This window comes from Rhinopithecus roxellana, chromosome 6 (assembly GCF_007565055.1).
Source record: "Rhinopithecus roxellana isolate Shanxi Qingling chromosome 6, ASM756505v1, whole genome shotgun sequence".
Lineage (NCBI taxonomy): Eukaryota > Metazoa > Chordata > Mammalia > Primates > Cercopithecidae > Rhinopithecus > Rhinopithecus roxellana.
In genome coordinates this window covers 23,676,753-23,703,872 of record NC_044554.1, presented here as the reverse complement: position 1 = coordinate 23,703,872, position 27,120 = coordinate 23,676,753, and the positions used below count along the sequence as shown (strand labels likewise).

The 27,120-nt window shown below is 36.1% G+C and overlaps 1 protein-coding gene across 2 annotated transcripts in view; it reads right to left on the bottom strand.

The window, feature by feature from the left end:
* FOXP2 (forkhead box P2) overlaps positions 1-27,120 on the bottom strand; it is a 201,975-nt gene that overhangs the window by 126,684 nt on the left and 48,171 nt on the right. The window contains exon 1 of one of the 2 annotated variants that reach the window (XM_030933310.1): positions 2,730-2,804. The exons of the other annotated variant lie outside the window; for it this stretch is intronic. The gene's annotated coding sequence lies outside the window, so the exon portion shown is untranslated. Of the gene's footprint in view, positions 1-2,729; positions 2,805-27,120 lie in introns of those variants that run through there. 2 annotated transcript variants of the gene reach the window in all.

Sequence of the window (27,120 nt, the reverse complement as noted above, 5' to 3'; positions counted from 1 at the left end):
GACATTAAATTAACACCTTGCTAGGCATTATGTAGGGTATCTTAAAATTTGAAAGCTATTGTAATAATTCACAATTCATTATAAATGTCAGTTACATAGTGATGAAAAAATATGGCAGGCTCTAGGTGCCCCATCTATCCTTTTGACCGCTTTCTTCCTTTTAGCCCACTAGTATTCTTACGGTATTCCAGACTACCACTCTGGCATATTGGTACTTATAAATGCAATGAATACTAAAAGAGAACCATGTCCATCACATAGCAATTGTCAACTATGAATAATATAGTATTTGTTCTGGTTAGCATATTGATTTTAAATCACATTATGTAGCCATTTTAGCATGCTGAAGTTTATATATAAGGTAATCAATAAAGGAAAATAAGCAGTTAATATTACTTAAATAATATTTCCCTTGTGTTGTGAAGCCAGAAAGCCCCATTTGTAAAGTCACTCAATGGCCAATATGAAGTATTAAATTGGCACACTAAGGAGATGGCAAACATCTGATGACAAATGCACTACTATGCTCCTCCTTCTCCACCAGCCATACCAGACCTCACTAACTCATCTTGGTGCTCTTTCGATCTGAGAGATGAGATGCAGTCTCAGACACATGGAAGAACCTCAGACTTCTACTCAACACTGCACTCAAGGCAGTCAAGAACAATTTGGGATACTTTTGGAAAGATCAATACACTGGTCATCACAAACTTGGGATAGAAATTCAGCCTTACCATTGATAAATTACATGGCCTCTGGTGAATCATTTTACTTCTCCATGTCTCATTTTCACTCTGAAAATATGTCAGTGAAAATATAAAGATTTGATGCTATAGATTTCTTTTCTCTCATCAGTAGAATAGAGATTTATTTTAAATGGTAGAAGTAGTTTTAGATAAAGAACAAACACTATTAGCAGTTAAGCCAGTTAAGTCTTCAGCCTGATAAAAACAATTTTTCCATTGGAATTATTTTAGGAAAAAGTGTTACTAATTAGGAAAACTGTCCCATTTTTAATGCACTATTTTAAAAAGTAATTTTGAAGTTAATTTTCTTTATTAAGTTAAAGTATATAACTGCACTTGATGTTTACCTAAAATTTATCTTCCTTTAAAATTTACAGAGAATACTTAGAAATTAAGATTATTTTAATCTTTCACATAAACTTAATTACATCATATCAGCAAAACTTACCACAATTTTAAAATTTTTGTTATTTTGCTTTCAAATGGTGTTACAAAAAGGCTTAGGGGGACCAAATACTATAGGATTAAAGTGAATGAGACCACAAACCAGGTAATTTCAGATCTCTCTGAAGCCTGCATATATAACATATATTACCCATCCTCGACATTCACTATTTCTTTTTTTTTGACATTTACTATTTCTATAGAATAGGATATGTTATTGCTGCTTCCACTTTTGAGTTTATTTTTGTATTGCAACTAACATTTTTTAAAGTTTCATATTTTTCATAAATATCCTCTCATTAATTTGACATGATTTTTATTGAAAACATTTTCTTTTTAACCAAAGTATGAAATAGATATTTCTTCTTCATTAAAGAAAACATTGACTGCTTAAGAGTATTAATTTTGTTGTTTTTTATCAATTATAATTAGAAAATATTACGTATAGAGTAGTAAAAAGTAAATAAATTTTGGCTGAGTCAATTTAGAAATACTCTAGCCCATTAAGCCTAAATAAATACATCAGTTCTTCAGGAAACAAGCAAAAGTTGTGTAGACCAGTCCTTTGGTATGTGTGGGGGACTGGACATACATAGATACCAAAATCCGTAATTGCTCAAGTCCCTTATATGCAATGTTGTACTATTTACATATAACCTATGCACATCCTCCTGTATACTTTAAATCATCTCTAGCTTGCTTATAATACTTAATGTAAAATAAATGCTGTATAAACAGTTGTTACACTGTTTTCTTTGGGGAATAATGATAAGGAAGAAAAATGTATGAACATTTTCAGTACAGATGCAACGATCCATTTTTTCCCCATATATTCTGGATCTGTAGTTCGTTGAACCCACAGATACAGAACCCATGAATGTGAAGAGCTGACTATATGTGAAAATACATGACTTATATATTTCAAGATTTCTTAAGAATGCAGGTAGAATTTATGCTGAATAGAAACATGAAGTTGCTTTATTTAAAAATTCTTGAATGGAGACTTGAGGATTACTATTCATTTCCAAGGATGACTGGTATGTGAATTGGGCCACATAAGCAATTTTCACCAAATATTGCAGTCCAAAGTGACAACCTACACTCTAGTGGCAGACTCTGTTAAAAAGGCCTTGGTATATTTATATGACAACTTGAAGAACATTGAACAGCAATTTTGTTCTAAAATATGCGTTGAATCAACCCATAATCTATGTCCACTTATTTTCTGCATATCAGCACTTTCTTATCAAATTATTCCTAAAAGTTCAAGAAAAGTATAGTGGTGTTAAAACCTTTATATATTTAAGGTATTCAACTCACAGAAACTGTGAACTGTATATCCAGTGAAACATAATTGAGAACAAAAGAAGTAAGAAAAAATCAACTAATTACATCTGGATCTTAACATTAGTCGTATCTTGATTATCTGCACCAATGGAAGGGATTGGCTATAGAAAATCACATATAATCTATTCAGTGGGACTGGGTCCATGGCCTTGTGCTTAGTAGCTGAATTTCTAATTGCCCAGTGTAACTTACTGCAAATGTGTTGTGAGGATGCCCATCACCAGAAGAGTGGCCACAGATACATAATTTTGTTTCTGGAAGCAATTCCTAGGTTAAACAAAGAGAATCAGGAGTTGGCTTTTTTTTCAGTCTTAAGGCTTATGCTAATAATGTACATTGTCATTTTTAAAAATCATTTTTTGGGATTATCACCTTGGTAGGTCAAAATAGGGAAGAATATTCCATCATTGTCTCACAGTTAACTAGTATAGATTTTAAAAACAGAAATAATTTGGCAGATGGGAAGTTGAATATTTGGATCATAATAAATTAACCCATAATGAAAAAATCCACTGATTATGTACCATGATACTGCCATAGGAACCTTACTTCCCACTTGTAAGCTAAGAATCATAGATACTCCTATATATTTAAATGGCACTGCAATTTTGGTGTATGGGATGTTATTTGTTCTTAAAATGTAATCATCTCTAATTTTGAAAAAGTTCTGACTTGTAATCAATTGTAACCAGTACAAATGAACATAAATCCTGTCCTACCATGTCATGTGAGAACAATCACAATAATTTCTTTAAATAAACTGCTGTGGTTATGCATTATTATATAAAAATTATTGCCACTAAAATGTATCTAAGACTGTGCAACCAACCTCGATAATATCTGTTAAAACCTGTTGAATTGTACCATTTGCATTGAAAACTACTCTATATACTCAAATGTATAGTTTGCATTTTTATCTGTAAAAGCAAAGTGATTATTTATTGATAAATGACATGGAATGTCATTTTTTACCTAAGTAGCATTAGACATTTCAAAGATTTTGTCTGAAGGGCAAAAGGATTATACTGCATTTGAATAGACCATGTGACAACACATCCTTAGACTTCATGTATGATATGAAAGGATGATCCCCATTCATAAGATACACAAGGGAAATTATAGCTATACCAGAAAAGAAGAAAAGCAAGGAGGGATGTGTTAAGGGTGTCAGGGAGTATTTGTAGTGGTTTGATGCATGTAAATATTACATCTTATAAATAATTCTTTTCAAATACATCTATGAAGTTCAGAGGTTCTGTTTAAGAAATGGATTGTATATGCTTTACATGACTACATGCCATTTTCTTGAAGATAAGAGCAATATTAATTCAAACAGGAAAAATAGCTTCCAAAATATCCTTTTCCCTCTGTTTCTTAGGATGAAGTATGTCACCTGATGCTAGCAGATGAAGACTGGGGGGAAAATGTTCAAGTTATATTTTGCTGTCAGAATCCAACAAATACATTTTCATCTAAATTATTTTGTCAACAGCCTTGTGCTACCCTTGCTAACCTTATTTGGCACCAGTGCATAATTAGATACACAGGGGTGTGACTCCAATTGAAGGTGTTGGCATTGTAGCACTCTGTGAAAATATTAACTATGAGGTTAACTCCAATTTTCTCTTCTTTAATTAAATGCACATGGTACTAATGAGGTAACCTACTGTTCCTTGATAGCACTAATTAGCTAAGAGGAGAGTACTCTCTCACACTGCAATTTAAACCTAAAAATAAGGTTGAAATATGCTAATTGCAGGCAATTTAAAACAGTACAAGTTGAAGAACTAGTCATAATAAGAGAAACTGACTGCTTTACAGCTAGGCAGCTGTAACTTTGGTTAAAATCAAAACAAGCCACATGATTTTTGGACTGCTATTTAACAAGGTCATAAGCATCCTTAAAAAATGAAATGCTATTCCACACCATAACAGTAAACCAGATTAACACCAGTAAAGCCCTCAGATAGACACTCATCTACATAAAAAAGTGATTGTCACAATAACTCCAAATCTGCCGTGACACTGTTTATATTTAATACTGAAAATTAAACTCTATAAATAAGCAACATCACCTTAAATTCTTTCAAGAGCACCTAAGTTAAGTAAAATATCATAATTTGTGTCTCCAGCATTAACAAAACATGTTGGGATGCTGGAGTTTTGTCATCCCAGTCAGGACAGAAGGGACGATACAGAGAATAAGTCTCACTCCTGGAGGAGTACATAAACAGGAATTATTGAGATAATGTACAAGTACAGTAATAAAAATAAAAATACTATGGAATAAAAGCATAGTTAATGGTAATGATCCCTTAAACGTAACCATCCCTTAAATGGTAATTTAAGGGATACAGGTGCCAAATATTAAAAGGATTTCATTTAAAAATAGATTTTCATTAGAATTTGTCTAGTTTTGGAGCTTTGGGATGGAAGCTGCCTGAGGCTTTACCGTGAGAATGTTCCCCATTTTTAGCTCAACTGACTCAGAAACATAATTTCGTAAACCTAACCATATTTCAAACATATCTTCTTTAGTTACTATTGCAAATATTTCCCAAATTTTAACAAAAGGATAACCTTGACAAAAAAAAAAAAAAAAAAAAAAAAACAAGCAAAAACAAAACAAAACAACTTCCCCCCCAAACAAACAAGACCATGAAGAACCTTTTGATTCATCAACAATGGTATGTTTGGATTGGTACACAGTATATACTCATTATTTTTCGATTCCCTAAAATCTGTGATATACCTTATTTTTATCAACCAGAAACACTAACCAAAACACTCCTATCAAATCATTCCCGCTAGCATAGAAAGAAATAAAGCATATTAAAATGATACTGTCATTTATCTATCCATAGGAAGAGGAGACACAGAACTGCCCCCAACACTGAGGGCTCATAGAGACATTTCCCTGTCCCTGTTACATTGCATGCAAAATTATGAAACATAACAGTTAAACAATCAATAAAAATAAAGAGTCAAAAGGCAAAATTTGTGAAAAGAGAAAGTCAAATTAATCTAAACCTTACTGAAGAACAATAATTTAGAAGTAAAATAACCTACTGAAAGGCAAAGGCTTTTAAGTAACTCACAATAGTTTCTACAGTTGAAAGTACGTGAGAATAAACTTTGCACTATCATTAGCCCGTCATCGTATCTTGCCAACAGGCTTGGTTGAAGAAATTGTGCTTTGAAAAACCCACCCAGTTTCTTCTCATGGCTTCCCTAAAGCTTTCTATGACAGGCAGAGATAGAATGTTGGTAAGAGATGCAATAAAACTCTGATCAACCATGCTTTAACAGACCCATGAAGCTGCAGGTTTGTAAAGAAGTAGCAAGAGGAATAAAATCAGACAGTCACTTAGAGATGGATCTGGAGGCAACCTGACATACTCCAGCAAATCACAGGGAAACACAATATGAACGGATATTTTAAGTGTTTTGCATCTGTTTCAAATAAGCACCAAAGAAACTTTAAACAGTGAAAAGGCCAGACAATGTACTGGAATGGGCTTTCAACATTAACTTCAGAAGGAATCTATTCTTCAATCAAATGTGAATCATTGTAATTTTTCTTTTAAAACAATAAAGAGTAAGCCATTTAGTGCTGAACATAAGAATGCTGGCTCTGGAGATAGTCTGCTGAGCTTCAGATCTCACACTCACTAGTGGTGTGACCTTGAGCAAAATATTTAGCTTCTCCTGTCCTCTCTCTCTAGACAGAGGATCATAAGTAACATCATCATAGGGTTATTAAATATGTTCAACTGTAAAGTAAATAGAACAGTGCTGATACCTATATACTTAACACTTATAAGCCATATACTTATTATTTGTTAGCTGTCATTATTGCTTCAAAATAGTATTCAATTTTCAGATAAAAATAATTATTGTTTCTACAATGTATAAAATGTTATTATGTATTAGAAAGGTTGTAAAAATTCCCAAGACATTGTATCTGTTTTCAGCCTATCAGTAGACTTCATGATACATATTAAAGACTCTCCTATATGAGTAAGGAAACATTTTTTCCTTTTAGAAACCTGGTACAGCAAAACAGGAAATCAATATGTGTGTGTTCATATTTAGTGATAAGGTGAAATGACTTGTAAGAAAAACTATATTTTTTGCAAGGCTGATGAAGTGTAATTTTCATAGAAAAATATATAATATATACATGGTATTAATACTATATATTGATCTTTCCTAACAAATGAAAATATTTTAAATTATTTAATATAATTTGTTTCTGAATGGAATAGTGGTTGACTTAGTCCATTTATGTTGCTATAAAAGAATACCTGAGGCTGAGTAATTTATAAAGAAAAGAGGTTTATTTGGCTCACAGTTCTGCAGGCTGCACAATAAGCATGGTGCTAGCATCTGCATCTGGTAAGGGCCTCAAGTGGCTTTCACTCATAGCAGAAGGGGAAGGAGAAACATGTGTGTAGAAATCACACGGTGAGAGAGGAAATGAGTGAAGGAGGTCCCAGACTCTTTTTAACAACCAGCTCTGTGGGAACTAATAGAGTGAGAGATCACTCACCATCACAAGGATGGCACCAAGACATTCATGAGGAATCCACTCCCATGACCCAAACACCTCCCGTGAGGCTCCACCTCCACCACCTCCAACACTGGGGGTTACATTTCGACATGAGATTTGGAGGGAAAATATCCAAGCTATAGGCATGGTCTACATTTTAAAAATGAAAAAATGAAAAAATCAATGTTCAGCTAGTCAAGAAGTATGAACATTCTTCACATGTTCTAAAACAAATCAAACTTTAAAACAATAACAAAAATAAATGGCTGATTTGCCTTTCTGCCCCTCCAACTGTTTTGTTGTGTTTGCTGATTTGGTTGCTTGTTTTTAGGACATCCATCATATCTGATGGAAACTGTCCCAGGGACAATGTAGCTATTGGGTTGTACCAGGATGACACATTTTAGCTTTGCAAATTCATACAACTTCATCCTTCGCCAGCCCATTTCTAAAAGCAAATTTTAAATTGCCTAGGTCGGACAGAGAAGATGTAGAAAAGAGAAATCGTACTTGAAAATTGTTTTGAGTATTCCACAGATAGGTGGATCACAGAAGTTGTTCTCTTGTTCGGAGTCAGTCAACAAGAACCAGAGATTACGTATCTCAGAGGACCAAATCTAAGTAAGTGCATGCCTAAAAATTTTTCATTATTGATGTAGTTAGCATTGTCTTACTTTCTTTTGTGACACAGACTCCAAAACCTGTACAACATTGAGAAGATCGTGGTGTGGACCAAGGAAGGAAAGAAAGTCCAGGGAGATAAAATTATTTGTAAAAAGTTATGCTTTTATTTATTTACTTATTTTGAGGCTACTGTGTATCACATATCTGACTATACAGGTTCCCAAACTTGAGCACATAAAATAATCTTTGGAGAAGCTTGTTATGATTGTGTATTCCAGGCTACTTTCCTAGAGATTCAGATTCAAAAGATTTGGTGTACTGTCCAGGAATATGCATTTTAACAAGCATCTTGATTATTGTGGTTTAGAAGGTTTATGATCAAACTTTGAGAAATATTGTCCTTTGTTCAAGATATTTGCATGACAGGTATTTTTTCATTATTTTAGTCCATATTCATTTAGTCAACACTTTTCAGTACCTACTATGAGCTATAAACTATATTAGCCATGTGGATATAAAGGTTAATGAAAACGGTCCTTCCATCCAAAGGAGAGTGGAAAAAAAAAAAAACCAGTCCTGTAAATTAGGATACAACAAGGTAAGTGCCATTTGCATGGACTCCTGATTTTTGTTTTGTTTTGTTTTTCTTTTTTGTATCTGAACCTCTTTGGCAATTTGCTAAAATCTAGAATAGCCTTCTCAGAAAAAAAAAAAAAAAATTGGTTGCATGCAGTAAAATAAGGCATTAGAAAAAAACGAATTATACTGAGATTCAGTTCCCAAAATACTTAAAAAGCTACATTTGTGAAATATTGATGTTATTTTTTAATGAATTAAATAATAAGATACAATAGCAGGCATAACAACCACTACAATTTTGAGTAATGGGCACAAATAACATTTAGTGTTTTTGTTTTGTTTTGTTTTGTTTTTTTAGACAGGGCCTCGCTCTGTTGCCAAGGCTGGAGTGCAGTGGAGCAATCTTGGCTCACTGCAGCATCCACCACCTAGGCTCAAGTAATCCTCCCACCTCAGTCTCCCAAGTAGCTGGGACTACAGGTGCATACCACCATGCTCATCTAATTTTCTTTGATTTTTGTAGAGACAGGATCTCACTGAATACTCCAGGCTGGTCTTGAACTCCTGGGCTCAAGTGATCCTCCCACTTCGGCCTCCCAAAGTGCTGGGATTATAGGTATGAGCCACTACACCTGGTCATATTTCTAGATACTTTTACCAACTGTGATGAGATAGGAATATTTTTGTAATTTCTATCGCTGACAATGGCATAGATACTGCAAACAATACTGTGGTGTGTTGCCTACATTCCTAATAGAAGAATATGCTGAGTTTCAATTGGGAATAAAAATAAGAATACTTTTTTTTCCATTCAAGTTCATAAACCTCCTGAATTCTATCCATGGATCCTAAGTTTTAAAGCCCCTGTATTAGAGAGAAATATTTTGCTGAAGACGTAAAAAGTACACTTTGACCATATTGAAAGAAGGCATTTTATAGCTGGCTCCCAAGGAATGAGCAGGAATTCATTACTTGGAAAAAAGAAGTGAGAAAAAAGAAAGGGAGAATGCCAAAGGTTTAGTATTATGCCTACAATATGTGATAGTTTTGGTAGGAGTATGCTATAAATGGGGCCAGCTGCTGAGAGACAAGGCTAGAAAGATTTGGACTATGAAGAGTTTTGCAGATCGGGAATTAGTAGTGTTTTTTGGTTTTTGTTTTTGCTTTTTTTTTGTTTTTGTTTTTGACAAGTAGAAAGCATGAGGGTGTGGGTTCAGACTGGAATTGGCTGGCAGCCTAAGATTCCCAAAGATTCATTAGACATTTACTTCTGGTAAGTGCCAAAGCAGTAGCAGTGACATGAAAAAAGGATACCCAATTTGAGGACTGGCTAATTACTGAGGATTTGATGACTACCTGAGTGACTGAGAGAGTAAAGCATAAGGGACATCGGAAGCAGACTGTGATACCACTAGAAAGAGAATAGAAACAAAGACAATTTTTAAAGAATGAAAGAGAATTTGCTTCATTTGGAAATAGTAAATGAGAGGTTAACTACTGAATATCTAGGTAGGTGTTTCTGGCACAGTTCTGGGTATACAAGACTTAAGTTCAGGTGACAAGGCAAGATATATAAAGACCTCAGAATCAGCAGCTTATGTAGTGGTAACACCACAGGGAGTGGATAAAGTCTGGCAGTGAGGTCATCTAAAGGAGTAGTTCTTAGCCTACACTGGGGGTCAGTGTCACACACAAAGCTCTGTATATATAATGATGGTGGCATTCAACTTCCTGATTTAACTGGTCTTGGTGGAGACCAGGCATTTTAACAAATAAACATCCCAAGTAATAATATGCAGCCAGAGTTTTTGGACCACTGATATAAAAGTTAACAGAAAAAGTTATAGGCAGGAGATAGGGAAAAGCCAACAAAACACAAAGAAGAGGAATGTTAAGAGAAGTGGTATCAAAAGTCTCAAATGTTTTGACAGGATCTACTGAGATGAGAATTGAAATCAGCTCTCTGAGGTGGTCAGTGATATTCAATAGAAATATTTCAGAAACGTAGTGATGTGGTTTGCCTCTGTCCCCACCCAAATCTCATCTTGAATTGTAGTTCCCATAATCCCCATGTGTCATGGGAGGGACCTGGTGGGAGGTAATTGAATCATGGGGGCAGGTATTTCCCATACTGTTCTCATGACAGTGAATAAGTCTCATGAGATCTGATGGTTTTATAAAGGTAGTTCTCCTGCACATGCTCTCTTGCCTGATGCCATGTAAGATGTGCCTTTACTCCTCCTATGCCTTCCACCATGATTGTGAGGCCTCCCCAGGCATGTGGAACTACGAATCCATTAAATCTGTTTTTCTTTATAAGTTACACAGTCTCAGGTATGTCTTTACTAGCAGTGTGAGAACAGACTAATACAGGTAGTAAGGAAAGAAACCACACATAATGTGTCATAAAAGGAATAGAAGTTAAAGTGTAGTGTAAACAATTCTTTATAATGGCCTAATGATGAAGGAGAACACAGGATTAAGATAATTGTCTGATATAAAACTAATATGGACATATGAATGTGATTTTGTTTAATTGGTGTTTTGTTTCTAAAGGTGGGAAGGGAAGGCACACAGAGAAATGGGAGACTGAAGACACAGGAATGAAGATGTGCAGCTGAAAAGACGACGTTCTGGAAGAGGTGGACAGGGGTAGGTATCATGCACAGGAAAAGAAATTGAACTTGGAGAGAAGACCTCATTATGACAGAAAGGGATATAATCAGAGATGGTAATATAAATTTGTTTTGGGAGTAGAGATGAGAGAGGCAGAGGGAGTCCTTGAGGCAGAGGGAGTTTTTGCCTGGTGGTCTCTAAATTTTTTCTCTGAAGTAGAAGGTGAAGTCACGGAGAACAGAGAAACAGGTGTGACTTAGGTGCTTTACGGGTACAGTGAAGGCTAGAAACTGATGCAGGGACAGAGGCAGAGTAAGGTGTCTAGAGACTCGTGAAACAATTGCTAAACATCAATGAAGACTAGCCTAAAGTCAGAGAACCAATACTGCCTGATACTGTGATTCTCTATAGGAATACTAAGTAGCTTGCTTAGGAGTAGGAATAAGAAAAGTCACGGCTTGGGAAACGGAAGAACAAATGCTGTAGCAGGGTCAGAAAGGGTGATTCAGAATAGTGAGAGTGTTTAAGGTCATCCTTAATCATGGGATACAATATGATCAGGAAGAAGTCCAGGTGGGTGGAGGCAGTGGTGGGCTATATGTGGGAATAACAAGAGAGTATGCTAACACGGTGAAACCCCATCTCTACTAAAAATAATTTTTAAAAAATTAGCCAGGCTTGGTGGCGGGCGCCTGTAGTCCCAGCTACTCCAGAGGCTGAGGCAGGAGAATGTCATGCCCGGGAGGCGGAGCTTGCAGCGAGTGGAGATCGCACCACTGTACTCTAGTCTGGGCGACCGAGTGAGACTCTGTCTCAAAAAAAAAAAAAAAAAAAAGAAAGAAAGAAAAGAAAAGAAGAGAAAAGAACAGGTCCAAGATCCAAGTTAGGCATCGTGGCCCATGCCTGTAATCCCAGCTCTCTGGGAAGCTGAGGTAGGAGGGTGACTTGAGTCCAGGAGTTAGAAGCTGCAGCAAACTATGATCATGCCACTGCACTCCAGCGTGGACTACAGATAAAGACCGTGTCTCCAAAAAAAAAAGAAAGGAAGGAAGGAAGAAGGGAAGGAAGGAAGGAAGGAAGGAAGGAAGGAAGGAAGAAGGGAAGGAAGGAAGAAAGGAAGGAAGGAAGAGGAAGGAAGAAGGAAGGAAGGAAGAAGGAAGAGGAAGGAAGGAAGGAAGGAAGGAAGAAGGAAGGAAGGAAGAAGGAAGGAAAGAAGAAGGAAGGAAGGAAGGAAGGAAGGAAGGAGGAAGGAAGAAGGAAGAAGGAAGGAAGGAAGGAAGGAAGGAAGGAAGAAGGAAGAAGGGAAGGAGGAAGGAAGGAAGGAAGGAAGGGAAGGAGGAGGGAGGGAGGAGGGGAGGGAGGGAGGGAGGGAGGAGGGAGGAGGGAGGGAGGGGGAGGGAGGGAGGAAAGGAGGAGGGGAGGAGGGAGGGAGGGAGGGAGGGAGGGAGGGAGGGAGGGAGGGAAGAAAGGAATGGAGAAAGACAACAACAACAAAAGATAGGTCCAAGGTCATGGAGGACATTTTTAAAGGAATCGATTCATGAATGTTTACAATTTTTATGCTTGTTTTCTTCATGGATCAGTGTGAAATTTAAGAGCAGTATATATTTTTTTACCTGGGAATTATGTGACAGGTGCCATTCATTGGTAACAAACTCAACATGAAGATCCAAATTTACAAAATTGAATAAGAGATTACTATTTCCTTAAGAAAATAAATCATTCAAATTAAAACAGTAGTTTAGACAGTACTTATTTAAAAAGAAGGCAAACTTATTTAAAATAAATTTGATTTTTAAATAATCTTTAGGAAGATACTGCACAGATTGAGGTATAATTGCACAAATTAGTGAATCTTCACACACAAATACATTACTTGGTGCTACTGTCCTGTAGTACTCTATTGTCTTGAGTTTCCTTGGTGTTGAAAGAGTAAAATTCTTCGAGAAAAAAAAAATGATGTCAAAACAAGGCTGCAGTCTAGTAGCAAACCACCTCAAAGTTAACATAGACGAAATCTGATTATATTGCCTACCCAGCATTTACTTCTCTATTTGGTAAAAGCACCACCTTTTTTCTTTGGGGACTACCCTCATTGTGTACCCCATTACATGCAAATTGGTGGGACTGGCCCAAGGCCGAGTGGGTGATACAAGCCAGGTCAATTAAATTCCCTCTCCCAATAACTTGATTTTTGAGGTAAGTGACATGTGCATAATAAACAACAGGAGTTCATCGAATCTAGTGACAGGGATGCAAGCAGCCTATTAGATCCTGCTCTGCTTTTGGCTCTTTCTGAGACCAGATTTTTGCTTAGCTTTGCCTTGTATATTGTAAGCAACTCTATATCCTTTGAAGAAAGTCCACTATTATTTTTAAAAGATTTCTGTGACTTGAAACCAAAGTTATAAATTAACAAGTTAACTACAATATACATATTTCAGTCAATAATCATACTGTCAAAATTAGGATTAAATCTTAATAGCTTTAAAAATAGATTTTGGAGCGAATTTTGGGTTATAATCCATTTACATAAAACAGACCAAAGATAAGACTAAAAGTCATGATCTTGTCCTCATTTTTCATTGTTTGCAAACTTAAGTGAAGTAATTAAAAATTGCTATTATAATTTCAGCTCTTTTTTGTGGGGGGGCGGGGGCAGAGTCTTGCTCTGTCATCCAGGCTGGAATGCAGTGGCACAATCTCAGCTCACTGCAACAGCTGCCTCCTGGGCTCAAGCAATTCTTGTGCCTCTGCCTCCCAAGCAGTTGAGATTACAGGTGTGTGTCACCATGTCTAGCTAATTTTTTTGTGTGTGTTTTTAGTATTTTTAGCATATGTAGGTTTCACTCTGTTGGCCAGGCTGGTCTCAAACTCCTGGCCTCAAGGTATTCACCCAGCCTCTGGATCCCAAAGTGCTGGGATTACAATAGTTGTGAGCCACTGTACCTGGCCATAATTTCACTTTTATAAATATATTCTTCCATCCCTAAAATGTCAGCTTGTATAATCAGACTTTACATTGTACAAAGCACAATATGTAAAAATGGCAAAATAAAACTTTGGGTTAAATACAAAATAGCAACAGAGTACAGTTTATTAATGGGTGTTTGCGTATTTTATTTTTATCATAATTTAACACTACATACTCATTCAGTCTTTCTTCTTTAATGGATTCTAAATTTAAAAGAAACACTTTTCTTTTTATTAAAAGGGTAGGTTAACAAAAAAAGTTGAATGGCAGCCACTGTCCCAATGCAGATACCATAGGTATCTGAAGGATTTCAGATTTTAAAGTACTTCATATTAACCCATTAAATCCACTGACATTCCTAAAGTAAGATTTTAAATTAATTTCAAAATATTTTTAAGATTAAAAAGGAATTAACAAAGATTACAGAATATAACAGTGCCAAATTCAGATTTTTCACTCTGTTTTTAGTCAACCCCCTTCTTTTTCACTTCAAAAAGCTGCTATCATAGCTGGCACTAATTGGCCCCCTTGTTAGAAATCATAGCAGAGAAGCCAATAATAGAAAGCGGATATGGACACCTCTTACCCAGAATCCAGGCTGTCTCCACAGACAGGTAAGGCTGAAATCGAGGAAAGGGCAGATGACATGGTTGTTGTCTGTAAGCAGGCTAAGATCTACACCTGTTCACTGAGTACATATTGAATTTCCAGGAATGCTAATCAAGTATCTTTCATGTGTCTAAAATCACTGAAAAGCAAAAGATGTGCATAGTGCTCCTGTAAGTGATACAGTTATTATATTTTGAGAGAGCATGAGGGCAGCAGTCAACAGGTGCTTCTGACATGAGATATCCCAGCTGAGTACTTACGGACTATTGCATTTTTGTTTACTTGTATGCATGTTTGCTTTATTCAAGAGAAGAGTTTAAGGTTTTTTGAAAAAAAAAAAATAGGTAGCTGGATTTCTTATGAACATTCAGAAAGTGACAGACAAAAATTTAACATATACAATAATTATTTAATAGACAAAACAAACAGATTTTATGTATACATTGCCATCTCAGTTCTGTGGGACACTACAGAACACCAATCACTAGGTTAAGAATCCGCTGCAAAGTTGAGTAGGAGCCACTAAACCCAAGAATGCACAGACAAATCAGGAAGGCAAACTATTAGTGATGAGTATCATATTAAGCACTATGACAGATGTATGCCCTGGTGAAAAGGAAGCATAGAGAAAGGGTTCTTTTTTTTTTTTTTTTTTTTTTTTTTTTTTTTTTTTTGAGACGGAGTCTTGCTCTGCCACCCAGGCTGGAGTGCCGTGGCCGGATCTCAGCTCACTGCAAGCTCCGCCTCCCGGGTTCACGCCATTCTCCTGCCTCAGCCTCCCGAGTAGCTGGGACTACAGGCGCCCGCCTCGTCGCCCGGCTATTTTTTTTTTTTTTGTATTTTTAAGTAGAGACAGGGTTTCACCGTATTAGCCAGGATGGTCTCGATCTCCTGACCTCGTGATCCGCCCGTCTCGGCCTCCCAAAGTGCTGGGATTACAGGCTTGAGCCACCGCGCCCGGCCAGAAAGGGTTCTTATAGGGCAGATGAGATAATAAAGGGCTCTAGGTAAGAATAAATGGACATTAGCATACAAATAAGAGATGGAGTGGGGTAAAGATGAAGAACATTTAAGACTAAAAAAGCAGACGACATAAAGGTTTGAAGGTGTCTGACCCCCGATGTATTCTGAGAAGCACAGACAGTTCCATAAAGTCAAGCAAATTAATTCTGGGGAAGAAGGGTGGTAGGGTGGGGTTGGGGACAGAAAGAGAAGCAAAAGCCAGCTCTTCAAGAGTCCCATATAAAGCAAAGTGGCCTTCATGCCCTTCAGACTTCTCATTTCTGTGTACACCACCTGTCTTTTCTCTTGGAGGATAAATGAAGGGTCAAATACATAAAAACATTTCTGGCATCTCTGGAGTTCTATTAGTGTTATCCTCAAGAAGTAACTATGATGAATGCAGAATGACACAAGATACTGTTTTAAATAAAGATTTAATGGTAATTTCTTGATGACAAGCAATAACTTTTTGTTTCTATGATGTCCACCTCCTCTTTCTTCCAGTCAGTTGATACCCTATGACTTCACATGTGTTTTATTACTTAATATTCTTTCTTAGATTCCTTAAATACACTAGTAATCTCTAGTATATTAAAAGTCAGGGCTGTGTGCAGTGCCTCATGCCTGTAATCCCAGCACTTTGGGAGGTCAAGGTAGGTGAATCATGAGGTCAGGAGCTCAAGACCAGCCTGGCCAAGATGGTGAAACCCCATCTCTACTAAAAATACAAAAATTAGCTGGGTGTGGTGGTGGGTGCCTGTAATCCCAGCTACTCAGGTGGCTGAGTCAGGGGCCTGCTTGAACCCAGGAGGCAGAGGTTGCAGTGAGCTGAGACTGGGCCACTGCACTACAGCCTGGGCAACAGAGCAAGACTCCATCTCTAAATAAATAAATAAATAAACAAACAAACAAATAACTAAGTCGATTCAGTGTCAGAATTCTTGTTGCAAAATTCTGCTTTTGAGAACAGAGGAGCAGAGGAGTACTAAAATATAACTTATCTGAATTGCATTGCCATTAGAGGTACACAAATTTTGTAGTACCAGGCATAAAGTAAGAAAATAATTTGACATGGTAGTACATTTGCATTTGTAGGAAAGTTTTGTGATAAGCTGAATAAGAAAATTTGGAAAACAGACAATCTTAGCTCAATTTTATAATGCAGCACTAAATAGGAAGTGAAATGGACATTTTAAAATTTGGGGATCAGAAAAAAATACTTATTACATTTAACACGAAACTCTTTCTTTGCTATTTAGAGCATTCAGAGCATAATTTCACAGATTATATATATTTGCCTTAATGTGATTTTCAGACTACATCTGCCTGGTTAGGATTAAGAGACATGGTACAGATGTAAAACTACATTTGCATGCAATTATTTCTAAAACAAATGCTAGGGTACAGAATCTATTAAAATGGCTTTCAGGATGGCTGGCACAATATATTAAACCAGCTTCCAATCCAGTAAGTCTATAGTCTGAATATTTCAAATCAAGACACTTAGCACAGAATAACTGTAGATTTTCCACCTTGACTCATTGTCCAACAATGTATGAAAATAGGTTTTGATCTCAAGGATTTAATGTAGAGATTTATTAATTTTCAAGCAAAAGTCTTTCTTGCTTAATGTAAAACCTGCATTTTACATATTAATTTCAAGAAATGAAAATAAAATTACTACAAAACAAAAAAATGAAAATAATATAGTAGGCAGAATAAAACAGCATAGTAACAGAGTAGATGTATTATATAGCATTTAGCTTGTTTTAGAGTGTTTTATCAAAAAACAATACAAAATATCTTTAAAGTAACTAATTTTTTCTTAATAGAAATCTCAGTGTAGCTTATATTCTTATAGAGATATACTTTAAAGCAGCAAACTAGAAAAAACTATTCAAAATAATTCAAAAGTACATTTGTCGTGAACTTAATCAGAAAGCTTATCAGTATCAATAAATGCTGTGCTTATACAGGGCATTATGCTTTCATAGAATAACTGACCATGGATGTCCTCAGAGTTTGTGGATGAGGCAAGCCCTTTAATTACTTTTTGGTGGTCTTTTCCATGGGAATGTATTTTTGGATTAGAACTTGATTCAATGAATGAAGCATGAAGATTCACTGCAATATCTCTTACATATCAAAAAACTATCATATTATAATTTTTTCCAAATTCACAAAGTACCAGCATCTCTTTTGCTGTATGCTTTACTCCTTAGCGGGGAGCAATTCAGATTATGATCACCCTTAGGAATATATGAGGAGACTGGAGGATGTGGCAGTTCCTCTTCTGATCCCTGCAGGGGAAGCAGCAGCAGCTCTTGGATCAGCTTCTATTTATCTGGTGTTGGTCTCAGTGGCAGCTCCTTTTCTTGCCAATAAGGATAAATGAGGAATAGAGACTGCATGTAGCATATACAGAAGCTTATCTTGTTGGCATCTCTGATTATGATTTGGTCCCTATAAGCCTCTTACCCTCTCCTCATTTTGATGTGACGTAGAGAGTAAACCCGGAGGAAGAGGACCAGTGATTTAAAAACTAAAACTCCAGCAGAAAATTTCTTACCATTTGACACGAAAATTCTCATGATGCCAAGAAAAACTCCAGTAGTAGTCCATCACTGCCATTCGCTTTTTCTTTCATATTAAAAGTTATCTCATACATTGCTGAGTAAACATCTAATTTCATTACCAAGTCCATTGCCATGTCAATAGTGCTTCCTGACAGGCGGAGATGAGGGGGGTATAGAAGACAAGGGAATGAAGAGATTCAGAGTCATTTCCGTAGAAGATTCTATTCGTAGTGATGATGGAGATCCCCTCCAAGGTGGAGTCATATAACTTTCACCCCTTCCTCTGCTCTATCATTTTTTTTTTCTTCGAGACAGAGTCTTGCTCTGTTGCCCAGGCTGGAGTGCAGTGGTGTGTTCTCAGCTCACTGCAACCTCCACCTCCTGGGTTCAAGCGACTCTCCTGCCTCAGCCCCCTGAGTAGCTGGGATGACAGGCGTGCCCCACCACACCTGACTAAGTTTTGTATTTTTAGTTACAACAGGATTTCACCATGTTGGCCAGGCTGGTCTCGAACCCCTGACCTCAAGTGATCCGCTCACCTCAGTCTCCCAAAGTGCTGGGATTACAGGCATGAGCCACTGTGTCCAGCCCCTTTGCTCTATCTTAACCATAAATCAATATACCTGGGTTTAATAAAATGAAGACATTCAAGAAAAGATAATATTCACATGTAATACCTTGTCATCCCCCTTATTTGGATCTCCGTTTCTAAAAATGCAAATGAAAAACCTGAACAGCAACTAAGAGGCACGATATTATCAGTAACAAAAGAGTAAAAGGTACATGGCTTAGAATCAGACTGACCTGAGTTCACATCCAGCTCAAACTACTGGCTACATGACCATAGATAACGTAATTTAACCTTTCTAAGCCTCAGGGGCCTATTCTGTGAAATGAAAGAGCATAAATAAACCCATTACCAGGTACACAAAGTGAGCACTAAATATATGCTACCAAAGCAAATTAAAATTATAAATGCTTCAGGATCTCTCTTTTGTTAGAGAAAAAAAGTATTAAAAAAGTAATGGGAACATCTGACTTGTGAAACCCCTCTGGTTGACTCCTTGGTCTTCGTTTTTGCTGGCCCTAGTCACTCATGTAGATGTGATGACTCATACTATTTGTCATTAAAGAGCCTAGAAGACTAGCCAGGCACTGAGAGAAAGCCCTTTTTTAGATACAGGTGTCTGAACCACGACACTAGGCAATCACAAAATCATCATACAGACACGTGGATGAAACACTAATAAAAGGCAAAACACCAAAATCAGAATTTAAGCATTTTAAACATTAAAATACTATTGAAAGTAACTAGATGCTATGAGTAAAAATTATTATTAAAATAAATGTAATGCAATTTCTGGAAAGAACTTAATTTATTGAGAGTTTAGATCCGTAACGAAGGAAAGTTAAGATGAGTTCTGAAGTAGAAAATATGTTAGGAGATCAAAAGCTATCACTGTAATCACTACGTAACAGAACAAAAGAAAATAGTAGTCCAATGCCAGAATCAACTTAAATTTTCAAAAAATCATCATGATTATACCCATACTAAAAATAATATAGAATTGTCATTTTTACATATAAATGTTTACTGGGAAAGAAAATGTCAAATTTTAGAACTGTGTTACTGTCTATTAGAAATTACTCATTTCTAAGGCAGGACCAAGTTTCATTAGCCAATAGCTGCTCTGAAGAATGAAGCTAATTTACATTTAAAATAGGAGTACAGTCTACTCTTTAAAAGCACAATGGTAAACACACCAATTTGACAATTACATTAATATGAGTATTTGCATAATCTGTCTTCCACACCTGTTCTTAATTTGAAGCAGCTGCAGGACAAACCATATCACACTAATCTGAAAGGGTATTTGGATGTTCCAAACAGCAATCCATACATCTAATGTTTTGAAGATATTTTATTTTTTAAATGTTTCCTGACCCTAAAAATGGTAAGAATTTTTAGAAGCCATATTTAAAATTTGGTTAATATTAATTAGGAATAAACATAATACCAAATAATGCTATCCCTTACATTTTTGGTATCCTCTGTTATTGACATAATAATACAGATTTTATTTCTAGAGGTTTTTAAGTAACATGTATTTTATTTATATGAAAAAGATTAAAAAGCACAATAAAAATACACCTAGAAAACTTCAATAAGGAATGCAATCAGAGGATCAATAGCAAATGCATTAATGAAGAACAGATCAAAATTCTATAGATCATCTGAAAATGTGTTTGCAGCATAGACCATTGTGGTATCTTTTTGATATTTCCCTTTTCAAAACTGGATTCCATTTATATTTAGCAAATATTTCAAAATTCAATAAGCAGAACTTTACTTTCATCTTTTAAAGGATCCAACTTGTTTTTATGTGTATTCAAACACATATTCAGAGCCATCAAAATGAAGTCAGTTTATTATTGTTATATATTCTTCTGGTTCATATACTTAAATTATTCAGCTAGATTCTAGCTGGTGGAATATAAGATATCCATGTAATCTGTCAACAAAATCTGTCTCTCTTTAATCTTCTATTGCGAATAGAAAATCAAGTTAGAGATTTCTAAAGATGTTATTTATTTCTTGAAAAATAAATGAGCACACGTACAGTAATGAACTGGAGCAACAAAGGAAGTCAATGTGTTTATTTATGTGCTGTTGAACTCTGAAGAGGTAAACATTAAATGGCTGAATTCTTAGTTTAGTATTTCATTCCGAATTTTATTTTTACAAGAGCTCACATAATATGTGAAAAATAAAATAGTAAACAAAATAATTGAAGCTTACATTTCTAAGACATTTTCATGTACATTATTCAGCAATCTTCATCACATAAGAGAAAACTGAGGCTCAGGAGAGTTAAAGAACTTGCCCAAGTGCTCACATTTTGTAACAGGTTAAGACTTGGGTATCCTAACTCCAGTTCTATATTATTTTCCGTAACTCACTGATGTTTGTTTGAATGAAGAGCAGCTATTATGATAAATAGAATCAAGAGTTTCTCCTAAAATAATTTGTCAGTTATTTTAAAATTTCACACTATCTAAAATACTTCCACATATGGCTTCAAACATATTAGGGAAACACTGTTTCAAAAGTGATTGTGAAAGAGAACTATTTTCTATTTGGATAAATGTATTGCAATCTCTTACCAAGAACAGATTGGTTACTCTAGGAGTATAAAAATAATTTTTATTACTATGTAATTTAGGCAATAAAGTAAGTTACAGTGATTGTGAGAAAAGCAATTTTCACAGTCCTGACCTCTATATAATTATATTTCTAAATATTCCTTATTTTATTTTTCTTCATTAAAAACCTTACATATATAATTGAACACACAGAAAAGTACTCTAAACAGATAAGCTGGCATGTCACAGGGGTATGTGGAACATAATGGAATAAAAACTATATTTGTATGTAATGAATATGGACATTGTATTATATCCAACAACAAATTTCACTTTTTCTCCGAGTATCAGAGTATTCTGACCTGAATAAATGATTAATAAATCTCCAACTTTTAAAATAATCTTGCTTCTTCTTGTTTTTCCTGATAAGGGAAAAACTAACTCATTATCAAAGTTAAAACTTTTGGCATATAACACATAAAAAAGGTTTATTTTTTGTAAATATATGTTACTGAGAAGGTATACTCCCTTACTATATTAAAGCATTGAGATAATAAAATTTTAGAGCTTGAGTCATGTCTTCTCAGTTGACAGAAAAAGGCAGCGAGGCAATAGAACTGAACGGCCCTCCTGAAGGTCATACTGTCAGTAAATGGTGGAGTCAAACTTTGAACCCAATGCCTCTCCCAAATAGCACAGAGGCTGATCTCTTACCTTTACTATAAAGCATAAAGGGAATACCACCAGGTCATTTAAAACATGTTCTTGCTTTTCCATGGTCCTAAAGTAAGCTATACCCTAAACATAAATCTCACATTTAAAAATAGCTACAAAATATGAAACTTCATACATTTCTAGCCTGGCATAATGATCCCCCATGAATGTACACACAAATTCTGATAACATCAATGTAAAATATGTGTTAACAGTATCAGTGGGAGGTTGAAATTCAAGTGAATTTCAATTCTGCATATTTTCTGTATTGCCTGAATTATTTTTGAAAGCACATATTGTTTTGTTAATCACTAGAAATAAGGCTATTTTCAAATAGAACAAAGAACAGTAGTTATAAATATCTGTCATAAAATGTGATCTTAGATACCTTTGCTGGCATGAGGGTCCAGCTTACAAGTATTCTGATTTTTCTCATGTTAAAACAGCACCTATTACTCAGTCTCACTAAGGAAGAAAAATAAATGCCTGCCACTCTTGGCATGATAATCTTTTTAATGTAAAGAAAGTATTAAAATACTTTTCTATATTTTTCTCTCTTTTTAAAAATATCTGGTAACCCTTTTGTGATACTCTCCCATTTTCCTTTTAATCATCTCTAATCATATTACTTGTTACCTCAGACTTGTTTTCATACTTAAATATCTCTTTGAAATTCTGGAACTCAGACCTAAACAAGTTTTAAAGAACCACAAACAAAGCCTCCGGAGGCACAAAGATGAAGACTAGCTTATTCTGCTCATCTGTAAATGATGGGTAATTCACTAAACACAAAAAGAGAAACCCAATTTATTCCATGGAACACTCTAAAAAGCCATAACTGTCAAGCAGTTTTTTTTCTTTTTACCTCAAACCATGAGTTTTGTTTAAAATAGCTTAGAAGAATGGTTATTATTCTGAATTTTTATCTAGCCAGATTGTCAACTCCCTGAGGATAGGAACATCTTTGAATCCCCTGTGGTATCTGGTGTCTGCCTGGCAAAGTGTCTAACATACCCAGGGCATTTAGTCATGTTTCTTTGACGGATTGATTGAGAATATAAATTCTAATACATGGAAATACTGTAAAACAGTTTTGCAAATCATACTGCTGTTTTGTGTGTAGTTTGTGGTTTTTCCACGGGAGCATGATAATCATTTGCTTCAGATGAAATTCTGTGGATTAGGCTTTTCAATTTATTTCTACATTTCTCCTCAACTCTATTTTTAGTACATAAATATCTACTTGTATCAAGCAAAAGGTAGAATATCAAGCAAAAAGGTAGAAAAAAAGATTTATTAGCCACTTCTGCTTTAGTCTAGCAGTATTGAAAATTATTGTATGGAAATGCCAAATAACATAACCATATCAATCACTAACATAATTATTTCTAATTTGGTTCTCAAAAAATATTGCTTATTATCAATTTTTCTTAGAATAGGTGTTTCTTTTAAAGTAATTTGCATTAGCATGGTACTGTAAATTAATGCTATTTTGACTCTCTAGTGATGGCAAGATACATCTTAGCATTGAGGAACCCAGTTTTCCGTGCTTCCATAAAAAAGGATGAGTTTGTGTCCTTTGTAGGGACATGGATGCAGCTGGAAACCATCATTCTCAGCAAACTATCGCAAGAACAGAAAACCAAACACTGCATGTTCTCACTCAAAGGTGGGAACTGAACAATGAGATCACTTGGACTCGGGAAAGGGAACATCACACACTGGGGCCTATCACGGGGGGGGGGTGGGGGGAGGGATTGCATTGGGAGTTATACCTGATGTAAATGACGAGTTGATGGGTGCAGCACACCAGCATGGCACAAGTATACATATGTAACAAACCTGCATGTTATGCACATGTACCCTAGAACTTAAAGTATAATAATAAATAAATAAATAAATAAATAAATAAATAAATAAATAAAGAACTTTACCATAATGCATATTGCTTCCAACAAGTTCTGATGTCCTCAAGGACCCAGAAGTCATTTGAGTGTATCAGAGTCTCATGTATTATATGTATACGTATTTCTCTACTTCATTGAATAACTTCAATGTTCTAGTATTTAACAAAGCAGTTGAAAAATGGAGCTTGAAGACCAGATTAAACAGTGGGCTGATTTTTGTTGGTTTTTGCCTTGTGCAATGAAAGAAAGAAAGAGAGAGAGAGAGAAAAGGTGGGAGAGAGGGAGGTAGGAAGAAAGAAATACCTTCTTCAAAAGATAGATGGGGCCGGGCGCGGTGGCTCCGCCTGTAATCCCAGCACTTTGGGAGGCCAAGGCAGGCGGATCACGAGGTCAGGAGATCGAGACCATCCTGGCTAACACGGTGAAACCCCGTCTCTACTAAAAATACAAAAATTAGCCAGGCATGGTGGCGGGCACCTCTAGTCCCAGCTACTCGGGAGGCTGAGGCAGGAGAATGGCGTGAACCCGGGAGGCGGTGCTTGCAGTAACCGAGGTCGCGCCACTGCACTCTAGCCTGGGCGACAGAGCGAGACTCCATCTCAAAAAAGAAAAAAAGCCTTGGTATTAGGATTTTAACTTACTGGCCTAATGAGACACAAAATGCCTTACTGTAAATAAATATTAAAATTAAAGTTAAAAGAAACCACACAGAAGAAAAACTGATAAAAACAGGTAGACAAACCTTTAATAACAGTTTTGCTACAGAGAATAAAAATGATGTGGTTATTGGCCTATTTTATTTGTTTTCCAAATTTATAATGTATTTCTCTAAAGATAAGTTTATTATACTATTTTTGTTTTAATTTGAAAGACAAAATCCAATTGCACAAATTCCACAAACCACAAGTTTTAAAAAGATGGACTAAATTCATTTTAATTTCATCCTGGATAATTACTGGAAAGCACGCAAGACCTATTATGAGAGGTGTGATTATTAAAAATCATTATGCATTTACAGCATCTCAGGGCCAAACTAGTGACTAATTCTTATTCTCATGGTGCCGTGGACGAAGTGATGACAAACATGTCCAAGAATAACCCTGGTTTGGCTGGGCAGAGTTAGATATGGCATAGAGACCTCACATTCTTCTTCCATCCTCCAAAATGGGGCAGCCTTCAATAAGATGGCAGCCTTCACAGAATAAAACATTTCTGCCCTTCCTGTCCTCCTGCTATTCCCTGAAACCAAGAATTCCCAAGGATATGATTCATTTATTTCAAATATACCCTGAAAAGGGTGGAGGAAAAAAAGAGACCTTGTAATTGGACAGAACTGAAGTTTGACCCTAGGTACTTGGGAAATGTACTGCAACTTTCTGGCTCTCAGAGTCTTCATAAGGGATATATGGACAGTACCAATCAATTCTGGGGTTTATGTGGGAACAAAATGAATGATCACTGGGGCAAAGTATCTGGAACCTAGAACACAGCAGTATGTGTCAATGGAAGTTTGGGGCAAGAGAAAGCAAGGTTTCCTTGGACCTTTTCCTTGGACCTTCTTCCAGGTACTGCCAAAAGTATCAATTTTTGCAGTATAGCTGCTCACAGTAATTCCTGCAGGAAATACAGAGAATTCACTGCAGCTGGGAGGAATGTTAAGACTTTCTGAAGTGTTCCAGTGATACCAGAATCTAATATGTAATAGCTAAATGAAACATTTTTCTGTTCTGAACTTGTTTAAAATTCATCTTCTATGATTTTTCCCCACCCTTCAAAAAACATTTGCTTCTCTACTCGCAAAGTATGCAAACGTTTCATTTAGTTAAACTATCCAGTGTTTGTTCCACTGCTCACATATGTTCCATCAGAATCCCTCATCAGCACTGCCAACATTCAGCAGTAACTTCCTGGAGGGAAAGAATCATCTTTGCATAGTTTACTTTGTATTGTGCTTTACCTAATGCTGAGTATATACTGAGTCTTTAATAACTTTTTAAGTACAAATAAAAATATTAAAACTTAAAACCCTATAACCCACTGAACATTAGTCACATAATACACAGGTTTGCATATTTCTAAGTTTTCCTGGAAGAAAAAAACAAACAAAATTTATTTCACGAAAGTATTTCAAGTCATAACATCTCTTTTCACATATCCCTAGGGTCCTGTGAGTCAGTACTAATATATTTGGTAAACCGTTGGTGGCAGAAATTGCTAGATGTTCATCCCCAAATTCAACCTTCTATTTTTCTCTATCAAAAGAGCCCCAACTTTGTTCAATGTGACAAAGTGCCTGACTGAACATGATCAGCTTCACAGACTCAGCTGAAGTGATGAGTATTCGTATGATACTGTTCAGGATGGTGAAATGGAAACAGAAATCCCTGTTTGAGGCTTCTGAGAAAGCTGGTTATTCAAATGACAGCTTCAGGTGGTCTGCACCTATTTTTAATGTGCCTTTTCTGTTTTGTTGTTCCCTTCTTTTTGCCGAAAACATGGGCATAATGTCTGGAGGGAGGAGAGTTATCTGTGGCCATGAAGACAAAAGCTACATAGGGGCAGAGCAGGAAGCTAGCTAAAAGGAACCTTGGTCCTCTATGTCATCCTTGAGCAGGTGCACCAGTCAGCTCTGGACTCCTTGTCTATGGAGTTCATGCTTTGTGACAAAAATAAATCTATAATCCTAAATAGAGCAGCTAATAAACTTCATAGTACGTTTAGATAATATTTTAGTGGAAACATATAATTCATTTGGCTAAGGCAATAGATATAATTAAATCATAAAAATTATATACCAATAAATCATGTAGAAAGTATAGTTTCTCGATATTTGAGAAATCCTCACATCTTATTGTAATCACATATATTTTTCTTTTTTTGAGACGGAGTCTCACTCTGTTGCCCAGGCTGGAGTGCAGTGGCACGACCTCAACTCACTGCAACCTCTGCCTCCCAGGTTCGAGCAATTCTCCTGCCTCAGCCTCCCCAGTGGCTGGGACTACAGGCCATGTGCCACCATTCCCGGCTAATTTTTTGTAATTTTTCTAGTAGAGACGGGGTTTCACCATGTTAGCCAGGATGGTCTCCATCTCCTGACCTCATGATCTGCCCGCCTCGGCCTCCCAAACTGTTGGGATTATAGGCGTGAGCCACAGCGCCAGGTCAATCACATATATTTCTAATACCATTTTCTCAAGCAGGTATCTCACTTCCGGTTCCCTCGTGAAAGTATTATTGATACATAGTGGCATTAGAAACATGATTAATATGGAGCAATGAAGGAGTT